This window comes from Ornithorhynchus anatinus, chromosome 7, assembly GCF_004115215.2.
Source record: "Ornithorhynchus anatinus isolate Pmale09 chromosome 7, mOrnAna1.pri.v4, whole genome shotgun sequence".
NCBI lineage: Eukaryota > Metazoa > Chordata > Mammalia > Monotremata > Ornithorhynchidae > Ornithorhynchus > Ornithorhynchus anatinus.
The window spans coordinates 54752310-54774298 of record NC_041734.1 but is presented as its reverse complement, the minus strand read 5'-3'; the positions used below and the strand labels follow the sequence as shown (position 1 = coordinate 54774298).

Sequence of the window (21989 nt, the reverse complement as noted above, 5' to 3'; positions counted from 1 at the left end):
ATAGTGATCTGCAATCAGAAAGAGCTCAATAAATGCAACTGATAATATAGTTAGACTGTGAGCACCATGTGAGACAGGGACTGTCTAACCTAATTAATTTATATCTCCCCCAGCACATAATAAGTTTCTTGGCACTTCGAAGTACTTAGCAAGTACCATAGTTATTATTAATAATAATAATAAAATATGCCAACAGAATTATGAAATCCCATGCTCCAGCAGCTATCATAGGTATTACTTCAAATTTCTCCACACTTTACTCTCCTAAGCGGTGAATGTGACACCTGCCTTTTATTCTCTGGGAAACAAGGACTTGAATCCCTTGAGGCTATTAAAGTAACTTCGTTAATATGGAGAAAAATGTGACTTTGGCAATAACAGGTCTGAAAGGAATTTAGTACACTCTGTCTTTTTCCATTACCTTTTAGTTTGGTTTTGTGGGGAAACCTGTTAGTATATACGCTCCTGGCAGAAAGGTGTATTCTTATTGATGCGATAGAGAGATACTTAAGGTTAAAAGGATAAAAAGTTGAATTAAAAACAAGGATAGTGCACCACACAGAATTACATGAACATGATTCACCTGGATTTGATCGCTGGAGCCTTCAGAGAAAGATCCTCTGGAAAGGGGAGGAATAGGGACTGGAAAATTGGGGAACAGAAGAAGGAACTGGATGTGAAAGGATAATGGTTGGAAGCATTTTTGTGGGGAGGATGGGAGAAAGACTTAGGGATGTACGACAGGAAAGAAAACGGTTGCGGGCAAATGGAAAGGGAAAATGTGAAAATAAGAGAATGAAAGGCATGGGGACCCAGCTAATAGAAGGGTTCTGAGCAGGAAATTCGACTACGCTGGGGATCAAGGCAAATAATTGGAGTCGCCGGTTTTTAAAAAAAACTTGGCGATTACACAGCACCATCTAGAGGTTTGGGCGGTGCCGGTGTGCAGTTTAGACGAAGACCGTACTAGTATACAGCCTTATTAATTTGCTCTCCTTCTTCCCCAGAGTGCTAAAAGGCCTCTCCTCTCTTTTACTGGGTGCAGCCTATTCCAACAGGGATCCAGGGCCTCTGAGACCATCTCTGAGACCATCTTGTCTCTATCCCTAAACGTTGGATAAGATGGGCAAAGGTACAGAAATGTTTGTGGAAAAGTTGGGGAAATTCTAACAGATGCTAAGAGTGTGCTCTGCAGTTAAAATTGGAACCATTACAGTGAAAACAATGCCTGGGATTTCTCTAGAAGTTTTCCTTCAAAACTACTAGCACCCTCATGTATATGCTGTTCATCCTGGGAGGTTAGGAACAACTATTATTCTCAAATCCCTCTAGTCAGTCAGTTATTTATTGAGTGCTTACTGTGTGCAGTACACTGTCCTGATGGCTTGGGAGAGTACAATAGAACAATATAACAGACACATTCCCTGCCAACAGTGAGCTTACAGTCTACAGGGGGAGTCAGACATTAATATAAATAAATTACAGATAAGTGCTCTAGACTGTAAGGTCATTGTGGGCAGGGAATGTGTGTGTTTGTTGTTGTATTGTACTCTCCCAAGCGCTTAGTGCAGTGGTCTACACACAATAAGAAATCAATAAATATGATTTATTGAATGAATGAATGAATGAATGAATGGGAGGGGGGATGAATAAAGGGAGCAAGTCAGGGTGACATAGAAGGGAGTGGAAGAAAAGGAGAAGAGGTCTTAGTCGGGGAAGGCCTCTGAGAGGAGATGTCCCTTCAATAAGGCTTTGAATAAGGGAGACCAACTGTCTAAACTGTAAGCTCCTCTGGACAGAGAACCTGTCTACCAAATTTATTATATCATACTCTCCCAAGAACGTAGTATAGGGCTCGGTACATAGTAGGTACTAAATAAAAATAATTGATTTACTTTGCAGATAGAAAAACTGGAGTATGACTACCTTAGTTGGGCTATGTCTTGTGACTTCCATCCCAGGACACCTGTCCCAATAAGAGCAGTTAGAGAACAGTCCAAGTGCTGCGTAATAGAATAGAGGACTTGAGAGTCAACAAACGAGTTCATCATCTACTGTACAAAGAGTCCCTGGGTGACTTTAAAATAGAGGAGAAATATTGGATGAGATTTGACCCTACTTCCCTGGAAAGAGGAATTGAGAGTCCCCATTTGAATCTGTCTTATCAGCTGATAGAAGAAACTGAGAACCAGAGATAGGGAGCTGAGGAGGAAGTATAAGAACAACGCCACCAAAAAAAAATACAGAAAATACTATTGCTGGTCAGACGAATGATTTCTCAGCCCAATTAATCAATCAATGATATTTACTGAGTGCTTACTATGTGCAGAGCTGTATACTAAGGGCTTGGGAAAATACAATAAAACAGAACTAGCAGGCACATTCCATTCCCTGCCCATATTCTGCTCCTAGTAGAAGTACCAAAGGTCACTTGGAGAAATATGGTGCCGACCCTCATAGTTACCCTGTAGACTGTAAGCTCATTATGGGAAGGGAATGTGTCTTTTTATCATTATCTTATACTCCCCCAAGCGCTTAGTACAGTTCTATGCATAAAATAAGTCCTCAATAAATATGATTGAATGAATGGATGATGTACGAATCTTCTAAAAGCCTTAATTTCTCCCTCTAATATGTCAATAGACCCTTATCAATCAATCAGTGGTACTTTCTGAGCTCTGGGGTAGGGGTGGTGAATAAAGGGAGCAAGTCAGGGCAACAAAGAAGGACGTGGGAAAAGAGGACTTAGACAAAAAGGCCACTTGAAGGAACTGTCCCTTCAATAAGACTTTAAGGTGGGGAGAGTAATTCTCTGTAGGATATGAAAAGGGAGAATGTTCCAGGCCAGAGACAGGATATGGAAGAGAGGCTGGTGGCAAGATAGATGAGACGGAGGTACAGTTAGTGGTTTGGCATTAGAGGAGAGAAGAGTATGAGCAGGGTTGTAGTAAGAGCGGCTCAGTGGAAAGAACACGGGCTTTGGAGCCAGAGGTCATGGGTTCGTATCCCAGCTCTGCCACTTCTCAGCTGTGTGACTGTGGGCAAGTCACTTCATTTCTCTGTGCCTCAGTTCCCTCATCTGTAAAATGAGGATGAAGACTGTGAGCCCCACGTGGGACAACCTGATTCCCCTGTCTACCCCAGCGCTTAGAACAGTGCTCTGCACATAGTAAGCGCTTAACAAATACCAACATTATTATTATTATTATTATTATTAAGAGAGTAGTGAGGTGAGGTAGGAGGGGGCAAGGTGATTGAGTGATTTAATGCTGATGGTAAGAAGTTTCTATTGGACACAGAGGTGGATGGGTTACCACTGGAGGTTCTTGAGGAGTTGGGAAACATGGACTCTGAGCTTTTAGCAGAGTGAAGAATTTATACCTTTGAAAATCATGGTGTAAGCTGGAATTTTTATTACTGAATAGTTTTTGGATTGATAAGCCCGTCAAAGGGCAGGGACGGTCTCTGTTACCGATTTGTACATTCCAAGCGCTTAGTACAGTGCTCTGCACATAGTAAGCGCTCAATAAATACTATTGAATGAATGGACTGAAAGTTTTTGTAGAAAAATGATCCAGACAGCAGAGTGAAATACGGACTGTAGTGGGGAGAAACAGGAGGCAAGTAGGTCAGCAAGGAGGCTGATCAAGTAATCAAAAGCAGGATAGGATAAGTGTTTGGAATAACGTGGTATCCACTGGATGGGAAGGAAAGGACAGACTTTAGTGATGTTGTAAAGATTGAACTGACAGAATTTAGAGAAAGATTGAATATGTGGGTTGAATGAAAGGGAGGAATCAAGGATGACCCCAACGTTAATAGGCTTGTGAGATAGGAAAGCTGGTGGTGCTCTCTACAGTGATGTAAATGTCAGCAGGGAGGATAGGGTTTGGGTGGGAAGATAAGGAGTTCTTTTTTGGACATGTTAAGTTTGACGTGACAGAAGGACATCCAAGTAGACATGTCTCGAAAGCAGGAGGAAATGTGAGACTGCAGAGGTGGAGAGGGTTGGAGAAGTCGATTTGGGAATCATTCAAATAGAGGTGGTAGTTGAAGCCCTGGAAGCAAATGAGTTCTCCGGGGGAGTAGATGGAGAATAGAAGGAAACCCAGAACTGAATTTTGAGGAACACCCACAGTTAGGTGGTTGGAGGCAGAAGAGCAACCCGCAAAAAGCACTTAGAATGAGCAGCCAGAGAGATAGGAGGAGAACCAGGAGAGGATAGTGTCAGCGAAGCTGAGGTTGGATAAGGTTTCAGGAGAAGAGGGTGGTTGACAGTGTTAAAGGCAGCTGAGAGATCGAAGAGAATTAGGATGGAGTAGAGACCATTGGAATTAGCAAGGAGATTATTTTTGACCTTTGAGAGGGGAGTTTCTGTGGAGTGAAAGAGACAGAAGTCAGATTGTAGGGGGTCAAGGCGGGAAATGGAGGAGAGGAATTCGAGACAATGGATGTAGACAAGTCGATCAAGGAGTTTGGAGAGGAATGGCAGGAGGGAGGTGGGGCGATAACTGGAGGGGAGGCTTGGGATCAAGGGAGGGTTTTTTTTAGGATAGGAGAGATATGTTTGAAGACAGTGAAGAAGAAGCCATTAGAGAGTGAACAGTTGAAGATGGTGGTCAGGGAAGGAAGAAGAGAGAGGGTAAGTGTTCTGTTAAGGTGTGAAGGGATGAGGATGAATATGCAGGTGAAGGGGGTGGATTTTGAGAAGGCAGGAGATCTCCTCTTGAGATGCTGCTGGCAAAGATGGGAGAGTTGAATAAGGGGCAGGAGGAAGGAAGGACTGGAGAGGAGCAGGAGAGATTTTAGGGAGATCATGCCTGATAGTTTAGTTTTTTTCAATAAAATAGTTAGCCAGGTCATGAGGGGCAAAAGATGGGGAAGGTTGGGAGACAGGGGATGTGAGAAGGGAGTTAAACTTCTGGTAATTTTTGGTGAGGGTAATAATAATAATAATGATAATGGTATTTTTTAAGTGCTTACTACGTGCCAAGCACTGTAATTGCCATGGGTATAAATTTACAGATAGCCATAAATTTATAAATTATAAAATTAAATTTAAAGCATCCATAAATTTATCCAAACTCTTCTTGAATCTGTTAATGGTTCCTGCCTACACAACTTCCTGAGGTAATGAATGCCATATGCATCACCCTCTCAGTGTGAAGAAACGATTCCTTTTGTTTGCCTTGAGCTTACTCGCTTCAAGCTTCAACAGATGTGCCTTAATCCTGGTGAAGTGGGTTTTGGTGAGCTACAACCCCAATTTTCCCTATCCATCCCTCTGTGATTTTGGAGGTTTTGTTCATGTCTCTTTCCCAGTCTCAGTCTTTCTAAACCAGAATCCTAATCTTTTCAGATTGTCCCTGTGCAGAACTCTCCATGGCCATGATTAATTTAGTTGCTCTTTTGGTCTCTTTCTAAGATGAAGCAGCGTGGCTCAGTGGAAAGAGCCTGGGCTTGGGAGTCAGAGGTCATGGGTTCGAATCCCGGCTCTGCCACTTGTCAGCTTGGACAAGTCACTTTACTTCTCTGTGCCTCAGTTACCTCATCTGGAAAATGGGGATTAAGACTGTGACCCTCACGTGGGACAACCTGATTACCCTGTTTCTACCCCAGCGCTTAGAACAGTGCTCTGCACATAGTAAGTGCTTAACAAATACCAACATTATTATTATTATGAAGCCAACAGAACTGCATCCGATATTCTAAGAGGTTTTAAATAAATACGGTCGTTTTAAATAAATAATCCAGAGCAGAACTGGATTGCTGTAGGAACTGGGGGCACTTGCCGCAAAGTAAGAACTGCAGAACAACAGCGAGGATCTAAAAAACCCCCCAAAATTAGCTGGAAGTCTAGAAACTTTTCCCAGTTATAGAAAATGAATCATGATCCTCCTAGATATCCAAGACCCAGAATTTCCTGTCCGCTAGCACGTCTATCCTCCCTAATTTTCTCCCTCTCTCCTTCCACTTCCAAAGGGCTGAGGCCAACCCTTGTTGCATCAGAAGCGAGTCTGAAACTGCAATGATAACAATAATAATAATTATCATAATTGTGGTATTTATTAAGCGCCTACTATGTGCCAAACACCGTACTAAGCTCTGGAGTAGATACAATGTAAGTAGATCAGACTCGGTCCTTATCCCGCATAAGGTTCATGGTCTAAATGGGAGGCAGAACAGGTCATTTAATCCTCATTTCACAGATGAGAAAACTGAAGCACAGGGCAGCTAAGTGACTTACCCAAGGTCACACACAACAGCCAAGTGCCAGAGCTGGGATTGGACTCTAACTACTAGGCCATGCTGCCCCTTTTTTTCTTTGGGACTTTTGTATAAATGCCTTCATCACATTTTTTATGAATATTTCTGTGATAGCTTTAATTGTCCTCTAGACTGTAAGTTCTTTGAGGGTAGGGATCGTGTCTATCTATTTCACTCTTCCAAGTGCTTAGTGCAGTGTTCTGCACAAAGTAAATGCTCAGTAAATACCACTGATTGATTGACTGCCTCTTAGTTCACCAACTGGGAAACTCAACTGCTCAGCCCACTGCAGTAGCAATGTTCTCTAGGACTGAAGTGAACCTGTCGGTGCTCTCAATAATGAATGACACTTGACACTTGACTATAATAATAATAATGTTGGCATCTGTTAAGCGCTTACTACGTGCAGAACACTGTTCTAAGCGCTGGGGGAGATACAGGGTAATCAGGTTGTCCCACGTGAGGCTCACAGTCTTAATCCCCATTTTACAGATGAGGTCACTGAGGCACAGAGAAGTGAAGTGACTTACCCACAGTCACACAGCTGATAAGTGGCAGAGCCGGGATTCAAACCCATGACCTCTGACTCCCAAGCCCGGGCTCTTTCCACTGAGCCACACTGCTTCTCTAAGGAATGAATATCCCCACACTTCCCTAGGCACTAGACAACCTGAGGGCTGACAAGGGCAGAGAAGCTGCAAGGCAGTAACTGGAGAAAAGAAAATCCCTTTCTAAAGAAAAACTGCAATCATTAAAGGAATAGAAAGTGCTTCTATGAGGTGTGGTTAAAGGAATTGGTATTGTTTCCCCAGAGAAGAGGAAGCTAAGGGTACTTTGTATCTTCAGATGGGTGAGTAGTCTTTAATAATGAATAACTGTGGCATTTATTAATGGCATACAACGTACTAAACATTGAGTTAAAGGTTATCAGGTCAGACACAGTTCCTGCCACACATGAGGGACACAGTCTTTCCAGAGATGGGGAAACTGAAGCCCAGGGAGGCTAAGTGACTTGTCCAAATTCACACAGCTGGGACTAGAACCTTGGTCTCCTGACTCCCAGTCCCAAGCTCTTTCCATGTTTTCTGAGGCAGAAGTTCTCCGTGTTCCCTGGGAACTGAACAAGAAAGAATGGGTTTAAATTCAGGTTTGACAAGGAACGAGGAAGAGCTCATCACTAGTCACTGTAGCACTTCTAACCTCACCAACTCTGAAATGCCAGTCCGCAACCACAGAATCCAAACCTGCCATCTCAGTCACACACCCTCTCCCTTCAAAATAATTCTCTCCCCCCCAAAAAACTCTGATCCTTGGGCACTTAACCCAGGCCATCAAGCCCCACTTGTACTTCTTACCTTAACTCCCCTCATCACTTCTCTCTCAACAGAGTGCCTGTGTACTCACACCCTCCTATAGCAATTTTGTCCAGACCCTATTGCTTAACCACTCAATCACCTATAAATCCACTTTCCTTCCACCTATTTGTAAATTATTTTAGCATCTGTCTCCCCTCACTAGATTATAAGATCCTTGAGAGCAGGGATCGTGTCTAGTAACTCTAATGGATTCTTCCAAACGTTTAATACAGTGCATCTTGCATAGGTATTCAATCAATCATTGAATGATATTTACTGAGTGCTTACTGTGGGCAGAGCACTGTCCTAAGCACTTGGAAGACTGCAGTGCAACAGAGTTCATTCATTCATTCAATCATATTTATTGAGCGCTTATTATGTGCAGACCACTGTACTAAGCGCTTGGAATGTACAAATCAGTAACAGATAGAGACAGTCCCTGCCCTTTGATGGGCTTACAGTCTAATCGGGGGAGACAGACAGACAAAAACAATAGCAATAAATAGAATCAAGAATAGAATAAATAGAATCAATAAATAGATCAATAAATGATCAATTTAGATTATCAAATAGGTCAATAAATTATCAATAAATAAATAGATCAATAAACAGAATCAAGAATAGAATAGAAACAGAGTTGGTAGACACGCTCCCTGCTCAAGACGAGTATGCCGTCTAAAGGGGGAAACAGACACTAATATAAATGAATCGATTATAATATGTAGTATACAAAGATATACATTCAATAAATACTACTGATTGACTAAAAATAGAATGTAAAATAACTGAATGGGATATCTTGGAAAGTTGTGGAATTTCCTTCTGTTAGGGATAGTTTAGTCATTCACTTGGTTAATGGCAATAAAGCAGTCCTTGCCCTCAAAATGTTTATCTAATCGATAAGTTGGTATTATGTGGTCTTTAAAGATATAACTACAGTGTTTATGTTGCCTGTCAGTGCCTTGTGTTTCTCTGCATGCATTTGAATTTCTGGACTTTATTGTGATTTTATTTTGCATGTCTTGGCTCTGAATGTCTCTGTGTAACTATTTCTTCATCAATTTTGTTTATATCTTTGTTTCTGTAACTCCATGTGTGTTGGGTGTGTTTGTGTGTGTGTGTGTGTGTTCTCCTCTGACTCTGTGTGCTTGTTAATGAGTGTCTCTGGGTTGGTATCTGATATCTGGTTGGCTGCTTGTCAAGCTATTCATCAGTGTCTCTACGCTGTTACTGTCGAATGCCATGCCAACTTGGACTGAGAAGCGGTGTGGTCTAGTGGATAGAGCACGGTCCTAGGAGTCACAGAGGACCTGTGTACTAATTCCAACTCTGCCACTGTCTGCTGTGTGATCTTGGGCAATTCACTTCCCTTCTCTGTGTCTCAGTAACCTCATTTGTAAAATGGGGATTAAGGCTGGGAGCCCTCGTTTTGGACAGGGACTGTGTCCAGTCTGATTATCTTTTATCTACCTCACTACTTAGTACACTATTTGGCACACATTAAGCACTAAACAAATGCCAGTAAAAAAAAAGTCTGATGTGCATGCACATGCATGTGTACACACATAGGAAAGTAAAATAAGTAAATGGGGAAAGAACAGGACCATGCCTCATGTAAAGGAACAATGAGATGAGCTTCCTTCCTTAAGAGGCGCAGAATAACTTGGAAAACAGGATGTGTGAAGGGATCAAATATATGCATGCCTGATAATGTTCTAAATGGAGCATAGAAAAAAAAATACAGAAATTTAGAAGTCTCAGTTTGTGTCTGATGTTGAATTCATAGCAAATAGGGAATTGGAGGAAGAGGACTTCAAATGTTTAAACTAGAGGTGGGGTGGTTGTGGAAATGCAGATACCAGATGAATTTCCCCTGAGGACAAATCAGAAATTTATGGAGAAACAGGATTATCCATTTCCTGGAGTTTCCTTTGGGAATCAAGGGAAATGCTGGTACCTGTTGGCCTGGACACATTGCCTAGAACAATGTATTCAGAGACAAAGAGTGCTGGCCCTTTCTTTTAGGACAGCAAACGACCAATCAGTCCATCAATGGTGTTTATTGCGCACTTACTGTGTACTAAGCAATTTGGAGAGTATGATACAAAGGAGTTGGTAGACACAATCCCCCCCAACAAGGACTCAAGGAGTCTATTGGTAACTTCTTTTATTTAGATACCTATTTAGTTAATAATCAATCAGTCTATCTATTGAGGACTTACCATGTGCAAAGCACAGTACTAAGCAATAGGGAGAGTCCAAATAGAGTTGGTAGGCACCTTCCCTGCCCACAAGGAGCTTACATTCTAAAGGGGGAGACAGGCATTAAAATAATTTACAGATACATACATAAGTGCTGGGCAGGGGAGGGGGGGTAAGGAGGGGTGAATAAAGGGTGCAAATCCAAGTGCAAGAGTGAAGCAGAAGGGAGAGCCAGTAGGGGAAAATGAGGACTTAGTCGGGGAAGCCTTCTTGGAGACGTTGCGATTTTAATAAGGCTTTGAAGATGGGCAGAGTGATAGTCTGTTGATATTAAGGGGGAGGGAGTTCCAGGCCAGAGGCAGGATATGGGCAAGGGGTCAGTGGCGAGATAGATGAGATCAAGGGACAGTGAGTTGGCATTAAAGGAGCCAAGTGAACATTCTAGGTTGTAGTAGGGAAAGGAAAACAGTGAGGTTAAAATAGGAAGGGGCAAGGTGATTGAGTGCTTTCAAAAACACACTATTTTATTATTAATAGGAATAATAATAACACTAACAGCGATATATGTTAAGTGCTTATTAAATGTCAAGCTGTATTAAGTGCTTGGGTAGATACGAGATCATTAGGTCCCACATGGGGCTCAGTCTAAGAAAGAGGGAGAAGAGGTATTGAGTCCCCACCCTGCAGATAAGGGAACCGAGGCACAGAGAAGTCGATTTGCCCAAGGTCACATTGCAGGTCAGTAGTGGAACCGGGATTAGAATCCGAGTCCTCTGACTCCCTGGCCTGGGTTCTTTCCACTAGGCCACACTGCTTCTCTTAAGCTTTTCTTAATAAAAAAAAAAAGCAGCCGAGTTACTCCACAAAGGTACTTGGAGTTCAGAAATGCTCTAAGATGCCAAGCAGAATGGATTTGTTGATGTTTTGTGGGTTTTCTCAGGCAGATTAGCACAATTCCACAATTTGCACAAAGATACACAAAAAGAAGTGAAGGAATGAACAGAGGAGGAGGGGAGGGTTCCTAACAATGGACAATGGAAAATTCAGCAAGGAGCAAGATAGTGTTTGAAGTGTCCTGATTCTTTGTTAGTTTTGAAGTAGGAGGGCAGGAATATTCCCATATGAAGCTGAATGGAAATTTTCAATAAATCTCTGGCTCACCTTACTTTGGCTCCTAAAGGATGGAAACTATATTTATCTTTCTTTGGAGCGTTCCCAGACTAGCACAATGCTCAGGTGGTGTAGTTAACCAAAACCAGAGTGGGAGCCCTGTGTTGGACAGGGATTATGTCCGATTGGATGATCTTGTACCCACCCCAGCACTTAGCATTTATTTTTTTAGTGGTATTTGTTAAGCATTTACTCCGTGTCAGGGACTGTACTAATAGCTGGGGTAGATATAAGCTAATCAGGTCAGACACAGTCCGTATCTCACGTGGGGCTCACAGTCTTAATCCCCATTTTTCAGATGAGGTAACTGAGGCACAGAGAAGTTAAATGACTTGACCAAGTTAAGCAGACATGTGGCAGAGATGGGATTAGAACACAGGTCCTCTGACCTCCAAGCCCTTGCTCTTTCCTCTAGGATACACTGCTTCTTCTTAGTACAATCCTTGATGCATAGGCATAGTGGATAGAGTATGGGCTTGGGAGTCAGTAGGTCTTGGGCTCTAATTCTGGCTCCTCCACTTGTCTGCTGTGTGACCTTGGGCAAGTCACTTAACTTCTTTGGGCTTCAGTTACCTGAGGGATGAAGATTGAGATGGGGATTGAGACTGTGAGTCCCACATGAGACAGGGACCTGTGTCCAACCCAATTTGCTAGTATTTACCCCAGTGCTGAGTACAGTGCCTGGAACATAGTAAACACTTAACAAATAGCATAATTATTATTATTACTGTAAGCACCTAATAAATACCACAATTATTATTGATCAACAGTGGACTGTCCTCCAGGCTCTAAGGCCCAAAGTCCGAAGAAGGATTGGAACCAATTCTCATGACAAGAACTTCAAGGAAAGGGACACTGATGTAGAACATTGGCCCACTTTTATGAAAGAAAGAACTCTGAATGAACAACATTCATAAGCCAAAGACATTTTGGCCAAGACTCTTGGGTTGTCAGACTAGCCAAGTTTCATTCCTTCTATGAGAGGTCTTGATAAAACCAGACCAAATCAAAGGATTTGCTTTTAGCTCTATTTGTAAAGAAAGTCTGGACTCTGTTCAGCAGTCTATCCTCACCTTCTTAAATCTCCATCATTCTCCTGAAGAACTAAGATTTGCTTCAAATCTCAACATGTTCTTGAAATGGCATCAGGTTTGTCTGACACGAGGGTGCTATGAACGCTCAAAAGAAATATTTTAACATGATAATGAGGATCATTTATCATGATGACAGAGTGTAACCACTTGCACATTTGGAGGTTTTTGCTACAGAGTTTCATATATGGGTGAATATGGGGAATTGAGTTGGCTGGCGGGGTTTTCTGGGGACTTGCTGACATCTGCACGGGCGTAGCCTAACTCTCCTCCTTGAAATGTTCTAAAGATTTGGGTAAATGCTCCAAAGCCCAATTTAGATGGTGACTGTCAGATCCTGGCAAAGTCAGGGGCCTTGGCCAAGTCTGTGAACATTGCATGCAGGTGATCGTTTGGATTCCTCTGCTTCCCTTGAATCTGATATGCTAGAATCTGAAAGTGTGAAACAGATGGAGCTGGCAAGACTCCAAGAGAACTTAAAAAAAGATGTCAGCAAGGCCTGGAGGTGCCATGGTAATTGCTTCTGCTGCTGCTACTGCTGGATTTTTAACCTGTCCTCCACGGGCTATGAATTATGGTATATTGAGTGCTTACTGGGTGCAGAACACTGCACTACGAGCTGGGGAGAGTACAGTGTAATGGAGTTGGTAGACAAGATCCCACCCCACAAGAACCTTCCTTGTAGAGCGGGTGACAGACATTCAAATGAATTACGGATAGGGGAAAAAAGCAGAGTATGGTACGGAATGTGTCTGTTATATTGTTGTGTTGTACTCTTCCAAGTGCTAAGTACAGTGCTCTTCACACAGCAGGTGCTCAATAAATATGATTGATTGATAAACATACATAGGTTCTAGGGGCTGGGGGTGGGGTATCTACTTATTCTCTTGTATTGTACTCTCCCAAGCACTTAGAACATTGCTCTGCACATAGTAAGTGTTCAATAAATACCGATGATCGATTGATTATCGAAGTGCTTAAGTAGTACAGACCCAAGAGGGGAGGGCAAATAGCATCGGGAAAAGATGGGGTTAGTCAGGAAAGGCCTCTTCAAGGAGGGATGATTTTAGGAGAGCTTGGAAAATGGGGAGAGTTGTGATCTGTCAGATATGAAGGGGGAAGGGATTCCAGGCCAGTGGGAAGACGTGGGCAAGGGAGTGGCAGCGAGACAGATGAGATTGAGGTAGAGTGAGTAGGTTGGCTTGAGAAAAGCAAAGCTTGTGGGCTGAGCTGTGGGAGGAGATTAGTGAGGTACGGTAGGAGGTGATTGGAATACCTTAAAGCCTATGTTAGGGAGTTTCCGTTTGATGTAGAGGTAGATAGACAACCACTGAAAGTTTTAGAGGAGCATGGAGACATAGAGGGCAAGTGTCTTTTTTTAGAAAAATGATCCAAGCATTGAAGTGGAATATTGCCTGGAGACAGGGAGGTCAGCAAGAAGGCTGATGCAGTAGTCAAGGTGCTATCGCTGTCATTATTGTCATCATTATCATCATCAATGGTATTTATTGAGCACTTATAATATGAAGAGAATCATAATGAGTGTTTGGGAGAGTAACAGTAGAGTTGATAGACTTGTTCTCTGCCCAAAATGAGCTTACAGTCTAGAGGGGGAGACAGACATTAATATAAACAAATAATTTATTATTATGATATCATAATATTATAATTATTACGATGATAATTTCTCGGATCAGCATGTTACCAATTTGTATGGAGAGGAAGGGAGAGATTCTAGAGATGTTGATAGCATGGTGGTATTATCTAAAGTGATGGGGAAGTCTGAGGGAGGACAGGATTTGGGTGGGAAGATAAGAAGTTCTGTTCTGGACATGTTAAGTTTAAGGTGTCGGTGGGACATATATGTAGAGATGTCCCCAAAGCAGGGGGAAATGTGAGATGGCAGAAAAGGAGAGAGATCTGAGTTGGAGAGGTAGATTTGGGAATCACCTGCATAGCAATGGTAATTGACGCCTTGGAGTGAATGAATTCTCTAGGGCAATGAATGTAGATGGAGAAGAGATGGGATCCAGAACTGAGGCTTGAGGGAATTTCAGTTAGGGGGTGGGATAAGCAAACAATTTGCAATCCCTTAGAAGAGCTTTCAGAGTTATCCTTCAGATTGAAGGGAATACTGCTGAGGATGAGACTTAATCCCTGAATATGAATGTTGTTGACACTCTCTTGCACACTTGTGAGAGCTGGTGTAGCCGACTGGAAAGAGCAACTCAGGAGACCTCGTTTCTAATCATGGCTCTCCCACTTGCCTGCTGGGTGTCCTTGGGCAAACCATTTAACTTTGCATTAGTTTTCTCATCTGTTCTCCCTCCTCCTAAGACAGTTAGCCCTACTTAATTCAGGGACTGTATGTAATCTAATTATACTGTATCTACCCCAGCATTTATTCATTCAATAGTATTTATTGAGCGCTTACTATGTGCAGAGCACTGTACTAAGCGCTTGGGATGAACAAGTCAGCAACAGATAGAGACAGTCCCTGCCGTTTGACGGGCTTACAGTCTAATCGGGGGAGATGGACAGACAAGAACAATGGCAATAAACAGCGTCAAGGGGAAGAACATCTCGTAAAAACAATGGCAACTAAATAGAATCGAGGCGATGTACAATTCATTAACAAAATAAATAGGGTAACGAAATATATACAGTTGAGCGGACGAGTACAGTGCTGTGGGGATGGGAAGGGAGAGGTGGAGGAGCAGAGGGAAAAGGGGAAAATGAGGCTTTAGCTGCGGAGAGGTAAAGGGGGATGGCAGAGGGAGTAGAGGGGGAAGAGGAGCTCAGTCTGGGAACGCCTCTTGGAGGAGGTGATTTTTAAGTAGGGTTTTGAAGAGGGAAAGAGAATCAGTTTGGCGGAGGTGAGGAGGGAGGGCGTTCCAGGACCGCGGGAGGACGTGACCCGGGGGTCGACGGCGGGATAGGCGAGATCGAGGGACGGTGAGGAGGTGGGCGGCAGAGGAGCGGAGCGTGTGGGGTGGGCGGTAGAAAGAGAGAAGGGAGGAGAGGTAGGAAGGGGCAAGGTGATGGAGAGCCTTGAAGCCTAGAGTGAGGAGTTTTTGTTTGGAGCGGAGGTCGATAGGCAACCACTGGAGTTGTTTAAGAAGGGGAGTGACATGACCAGATCGTTTCTGCAGGAAGATGAGCCGGGCAGCGGAGTGAAGAATAGACCGGAGCGGGGCGAGAGAGGAGGAAGGGAGGTCAGAGAGAAGGCTGACACAGTAGTCTAGCCGGGATATAACCAGAGCCCGTAACAGTAAGGTAGCCGTTTGGGTGGAGAGGAAAGGGCGGATCTTGGCGATATCGTAGAGGTGAAACCGGCAGGTCTTGGTAACGGATAGGATGTGTGGGGTGAACGAGAGGGACGAGTCAAGGATGACACCGAGATTGCGGGCCTGAGAGACGGGAAGGATGGTCGTGCCATCCACGGTGATAGAGAAGTCTGGGATAGAGAAGTTAGTACAGTGCTTGGCATATCATCATCATCAGTGATATTTAGTGAGCATTTACTTTGTTCAGGACACTGTAATAAGTGCTTGGGAGAGTATAATACAACAGAGTTGGTAGACACATTCCCTGTTCATGAGCTTACAGACTGGAGGGAGAGACAAATATTAATATAAATAAGTTATATATAATTTATAGATATGTGCATAAGTGTTGTGGGGTTGAGGTGGTATGAATATGGAGTGTCATCTATGCAATTGGATCTGTGACAGAGAACCAATTGCATAGGAGACAGAGAAAAGGAGAGGGAGCCAGGGAAAAGAGGACTTAATCCAGAAAGACCTCTTGGAGGAGAGGCTTTGAAAATGGAAAGAGTGGTGGTCTAGTCTTTATGGAGGGTGAGGAAGCTTCAGACCAGAAAGAGGGGTTGGGAAAGGGAATCCCCTCCCCGTTCATATCAGACAGATCACAAGTCTCCCCATCTTCAAAGCTCTCCTAAAATCATCCCTCCTCCAAGAGGCCTGCCCTGACGAACCCTTCTTTTCCCGATGCACTTGGAAGAGTACAGTAGAATTGGAAGAAACAAGCCTAGCCCTCAAGGACTTTATAATATAGCAGGGGTCACAGAAACAAAATAATAGGCAGAAGGAAGATGAGACTGAAAAGAAGCCCACCTGAGCAGAGAATATCCTCTGGAGACATAAAAGGCAGTGATGATAAATATTATTTTACCCCTTGCCATTTAGAGTGACCCTCGGGAATGTGTCTGCTTACTGTTATATACATTCATTCAATCGTATTTATTGAGTGCTTACTGTATGCAGAGCATTGTACTCTCCCAAATGCTTAATATAATGCTCTGCATACAGTAAATGTTCAATAAGTACGATTTAATTGAAAGAATCCACCAATGGTAAAAGAAGAAAGAAGTATTCTTCCACCATCAGGCATGTGCTCAAATTGTTGCCCATTATGTACTGACTGTTGGGACTAAATTATTTGATTGATTCATCATGCATCGTATGCCCAGTTCCCTTTAAACTTGTAACCTATTGGCTTCAACAACATTCAAAGAATGCCCATATTGACCTTCAGACTGAAGACAATGTCTTGTTGAGTCTAGCTTATTAAAACTTGTGGTCAGCTTCATAAGATGAGGGAGCAATTATTCAGAAAGGTCCTCTAGAAAATAACTGGATATTTCTGAATCCACTGTGTCTCATTATGCTCATTATCTCCTGAGAGTTTTCATTTCTGTATCTGTTAGCTCCCTATTTGTCCCTCTGCCTGGATCACTCCTTGCAACTACAATACCTGGACCCCATTTGAATAGACACTTAGCTCTTGTTTGTGTGAAAAGGTACACCATACACTGAAGCTTCACTGCAGTTTATGGGCATTTTTGCTTAGAAAGACTTTACATAACCACATCTTGGCAAATAAACAAATGGTGAGTGACTAGGAATAGCTTCTGGGATTGTTATTTATAAAACATCATCCCAGGCTGTGACAAACTGAAATCTAATCCCAGCTCTGCTGCTTGTATGCTGTGTGACCTTGGGCAAATCACTTAACTTCTTTGGGCCTCAGTCACCTCAACCGTAAAATGGGAATTAAGATTTTGAGCCCCATGTGAGAAATGGATTGTGTCTAACCCGATTAGCTTTGTCCCTACCCCAGAGCTTTTACAGTGCTTGGCACATGGTAAGCATTTAACAAATACTATTAAAAGCAACCAAACTGAAAAGCCTTCCACTCTGAGTTCCTAAGGTTGATTTCCACCTAAAAATTCATCCTAAATTATGATTCCTCTTAAATGGATTGACTTTTCCCCTTCAACTTTGTCTTTGACATTAAACCACTAATTAGTGTTGACAAACTTTGCTTAATGGGAAATCTGGTTATGCAATCTCTCTCTCTTTCCCTGTCTCTCTCTCTCTCTCCTCTTCACTCCCCACCCACTGAAACCCAGGGTGTTATCAAGGGGGAAATGTCTGAATTAAAAATAGATCTTTATGACCGGGAATTCTCTCAAAGCCTGGAAAATATCTTGTGGGAAGCATTTTCTAAGTTCTGAACATCATCATCATCATCATCATCATTATTATTAGGTGGCCACAGGTTCTCCTCTGGCTATGGAATGAGAGACTTATTCCTGGACTTTTGCTTTGGAAATGTAAAAAGATGCAGAGCATCTTCTGAGAGCTCCAGGTAATCAATCAGTGTTATTTATTGAGACCTTACTGAATGCAGAGAATTGTACCAAGCACTTGGAAGAGTACAATAGAATTGGAAGAAGGAAGCCTAGCCCTCAAGGACTTTTTAATCTAACAGGGGATACAGAAACAAAATAATTGACAGGCAGAAGGAAAACGAGACTGAAAAGCAGCCCACACGAGCAGAGAACATCCGCTGGAGATGTAAAAGGCAGTGGGGAGAACTGAATGACAGAGATTCTACTATCAACATCTGGTGTTGCCTTTCCTTACCTTTTTTCATCTTCAGGCGGGGCTCCTTTGTCTCTGATCTTCTCCAATTTGCAGTTAGGCTCTAGATGTGAAATTAAAGGTGATGATGGGGAATAAGACTAGTAGGGAAGAGGTTAAAATGGCAGGAAAAGAGGTTCACTTTTGGCTGGAGTTGGGGAGTCCGGAGGCAGCCTGACCTAGCAGGAAGGGCCATCTGGTAGGAAGAAATGAGGTGAACTCTCCTAAGAATCTTGGCAGCTGTTTGGACTTTGGCTTAAATCTCCAGAGGGAGAGGCCTCATAATGCCTGTAATGTGTGTGTTTTCAGAGAATGGAGATTTCAACATGTGTGATCGGAAAACTGAATAAGGACTTTGTGCAGGGGGCCAAACTCCTCTTTCCCTATTTACTTTAACATTGTGCTGTGATGGGTGAGTCCATGTTTGCCTTTGTTGTAACTTGAAAATAATTGTGAGCCATATGGAATTATGGCTTGTATGAAGTTTTGCATGCATGTAACCCCCAGGGCTCTCACAGGGATGTTTGGAGGTTTAAAACCACTCAGATCAATTAGAGGCGTTGTATTAGAACGGCCCCAAATTGGGTCGTTGAACCTCACATACCTGGAAGAGGTGGCTATCATCTTGCTCTGTCTGTACATGTGAAAAACAGTGCACAGTCCTGAAATGTGGTGGAAATAACTCCACTGCTCTTAACTGGAATCTATCTCCAGGGATCAAAAAACTAACCCTCATCCATGTGGGATACTTAAGACTTGGCTTGCCCAGCTCGGCATGTGAAAGAGGGAAGCTACTTTGTTTTCCATCAGAGGTTTTCCCATCTTGGCCAGTGAAGTTAGTCACCTGTCCCCTGGGTGTCATCACGATGTTGGCTCCATATACCCACCTGGAAATACAGAGGACAAGATGCTTATTTTGCCCATCCTGGATTCTTTTCTGTTGCTGGAATGAATTACATCCTTAGTGCTACTGAACAGGACAGACCCTCTTCCTTCAGACTTCTTCCATCCAATCATTAGGCTGCTGTTCATGTAATGCATTCAGGGCATATGCCAGCTGAGACAGTGCCCAGCTCTGTCCACTCTCAGCATGCCCTGGGCACATTGCCTTCGAGAGCTGTCTACTCCTGATTGGAAGGGCAGGGGAGAGAATCATCCCATCACTGCCCAGGCAAGTTCTGTCCACCATCCCTTCAGCCAGCCCCTATACCTCCCCAAATGCTAAAAACCCTAGAAATGGTTCTTAAACTTGAGACAACTAGTGAAGAAGCTGGTATAGATCATCCTCTGGGTAGAATAGACTGCTAGGGGAGCTGATAAAGCTGGCAGCATATTTTAACAGATTTTTTTTATTTCAGAAAGTTTCCATTTTTCTCCCAACCTTAGGGTGGTCTGATGGGCCTTTTGGTTTTCAGGTTGATGCAGGTGACAGAAAAAAAGTGCTACAAAATCTTCAGTAAGAGTTAGGCCACTGTACACAGAGACTTGGGAAACAAGTGTGAAAATGCAATTTAAAATTATCTTGTTTGACACTACGAGAAAAGCAAAACAGAAGGCGTATGTTATGGGGCTCAGAGTGGGGTCAGTTAGAGGTGGCCTTTTCCCCACCTCATCCACGGGGACCTATAGATCTCAGAGTTTCATGGCTTTGTCTCCTCACTCTCCCCTCCCCATCGTAGGCAGACAGCCCTGGCTGCCAAATCCTTAGATCTGTCTGGCGGCTGTGACTACATAGACTTGGGACCAGGAGATGCACAGAGGGCCAGGCTGCTGGGGAAAGATTTCAACCTCTCTCAAAAAGGCTTTGTCTTGTCTTGCCTTATGCTGTCGAGTCGTATCTGACCCACAGGGACTCCATGAACACATCTTTCTCCGAACGCCCCACCTCCATCTGCAATCGTTCTGGTCGTGCATACACAGAGTTTTCTTGGTAAAAATACGGAAGTGCTTTACCATTACCTTCTTCTGCACAGTAAACTTGAGTCTCCACCCTCGACCCTCTCCCATGTCACTGCTGCCCAGCACAGGTGAGTTGTGACTTGTAGCAGATTGCTTTCCATTTGCTGGCCACTGTCCAAGCTAGGAATGGTATGGGTAGGCCTCTGCTTGACTCTCCCTCCTGTAGCCAAGACTGGTAGAGAACTTGAAACTCTCCAGGTGCCAACCTGAGAGGGGCAAAGAGGCTTTACCTTTCAGATACTTTTTCTCTTCTTCATTCATTATCCTTTTCCTTCTTCAATAAACACAAGCTCAGGAAATAACCCTGTTTCTTGGGAACCTTATTGGCAAGATGTCTTGACAGCTGCAAAAATAAAGCAGAGTCTACAGAGTCAGAGAAGCTTTCTGTGCCCCGTGTAACAGAGAAAGAGATAGGAGATCCACAGTTATGACCTCTGCGGGAGTAGCCTGTATCTCGGGGCTCTGCTCTTGGATGACGAAACGCCCACACTGCAGGGTTTTTGTTTGAGAAGCCGGATCGCCATTCCTCGGTGATTTCCGAAGAGGGAATTGACCTGTAAAAGTGGGAGGGGATAGATCTGATGGGATTCATTATGAGAAGAGAAGTAAATCAGGGGTCTGGGTCATGGGGGTGGGGGATTGGAGAAGTCCCAGTACCAGAAACTGGGATGACTTTATTGGGTGAAACCAGCAGTTCATCCAACCCAGGAGTTTGGTTCCTCCAGGGATAATAGGATAATAGGAAGCATTGTGTTGAAGTTCTCTCATTCACAACCATCTTCTAGAATGTGAGTTTACTGTGGTCAGGGAATGTTGTTTTTGTCTGTCCGTCTCACCGAATTAGACTGTAAGTCCTTCAAAGGGCAGGGACTCTCTCTATCTGTTACCAATTTGTACATTCCAAGCATTTAGTACAGTGCTCTGCACATAGTAAGCACCCAATAAATACTATTTATTGAATGAATGAATGAATGAATGAATCTACCATCTCTGTTGTATTGTACTCTCCCAAGTGCTTAATAGTGCTCTGCACACAGTAAATGCTTAATAAATACTGTTGATGATCCTCACAATTAGGGAGGGACTTTGAACAGTTCTAACTTTTCCTAACTATATCTCTAACTCTCCTTCTAGTAACTTACTGTGGATTCCTTATGTAGGAATCTAATCAAACCCCTCTTGAACTTGCTGGCTTTTCAGCCCACGCAAAGTTGTGAGGGAACGAATTTCACATTTTCCTCCCTCTGTGTAAAAAAGTGTTTCCTTTTCTTTTTTTTATTTTTGGCTTTGAACATTGTTTTGAACCTCAAGAATTAGGTGATGCCCTCACTCTGGAGTTGTACGAGTTCATGAACAATTCTGTGCTCGCCCTGTTCACACCCATCATGATTTCATAAACTATTTTTATGGTATTTGTTAAGCATTTAGTATGTGTCAAACACTGTTGTAAGTGCTGGGGAACAAGTTAATTAAAACAAGTTAATTAGAAGTTAATTAGGTTGGATACAGTCCCATGGGGCTCACAGTCCAAGTATTTAACCCCTATTTTACAATAGAGGACACTGAGGCAGAGAGAAGTGAAGTAACTTGCCCAAGACCACACAGTAAGCAACTGGCAGAGCCGGGATTAGAAACCAAGGTCCTCTGATTCCGAGACCTGTGCCCTTTCCACTAGGCAACACTGCTTCAGTCGTGTCTACGGTCATCCCACAACTCTCCAGACTGAAGACTATGAAACTCTTTCAGTCTATCCTTCAAAGAAGCATTCCATTTCCCTGATCCTTTTGTTTGACCATCTCCAGTTCTGTTATGTTTTTCCTAAGATGCAGTGGCCAAAACTGCAACAGTATTCCTGTTCTGGGTGTGCAAAGGCTTTAGCTCATTCGCTTTGTTCCTCTGAAGCCAACTACTCACTGTGTCTTGTCCTCTTGCTCATTCCCTCCCTTCCTAATGGAACTCCCTTTCCCTATTCATCTGGTTGATTACTGTTCTCCCTT

The 21989-nt window shown here is 43.1% G+C and overlaps 1 long non-coding RNA gene across 3 annotated transcripts in view; it reads right to left on the bottom strand.

The window, feature by feature from the left end:
• Positions 1-18274, bottom strand: part of LOC103170765 — a 71478-nt gene extending 53204 nt beyond the window's left edge. For 2 of the 3 annotated variants that reach the window (XR_003760826.2, XR_003760822.2), the window contains exon 1: positions 18037-18274. This is a non-coding gene — a long non-coding RNA (uncharacterized LOC103170765). The remainder of the gene's footprint in view (positions 1-18036) is intronic. The other variant, XR_003760825.2, reaches the window with a different exon arrangement.
• Between the last annotated feature and the right edge of the window lie 3715 nt (positions 18275-21989).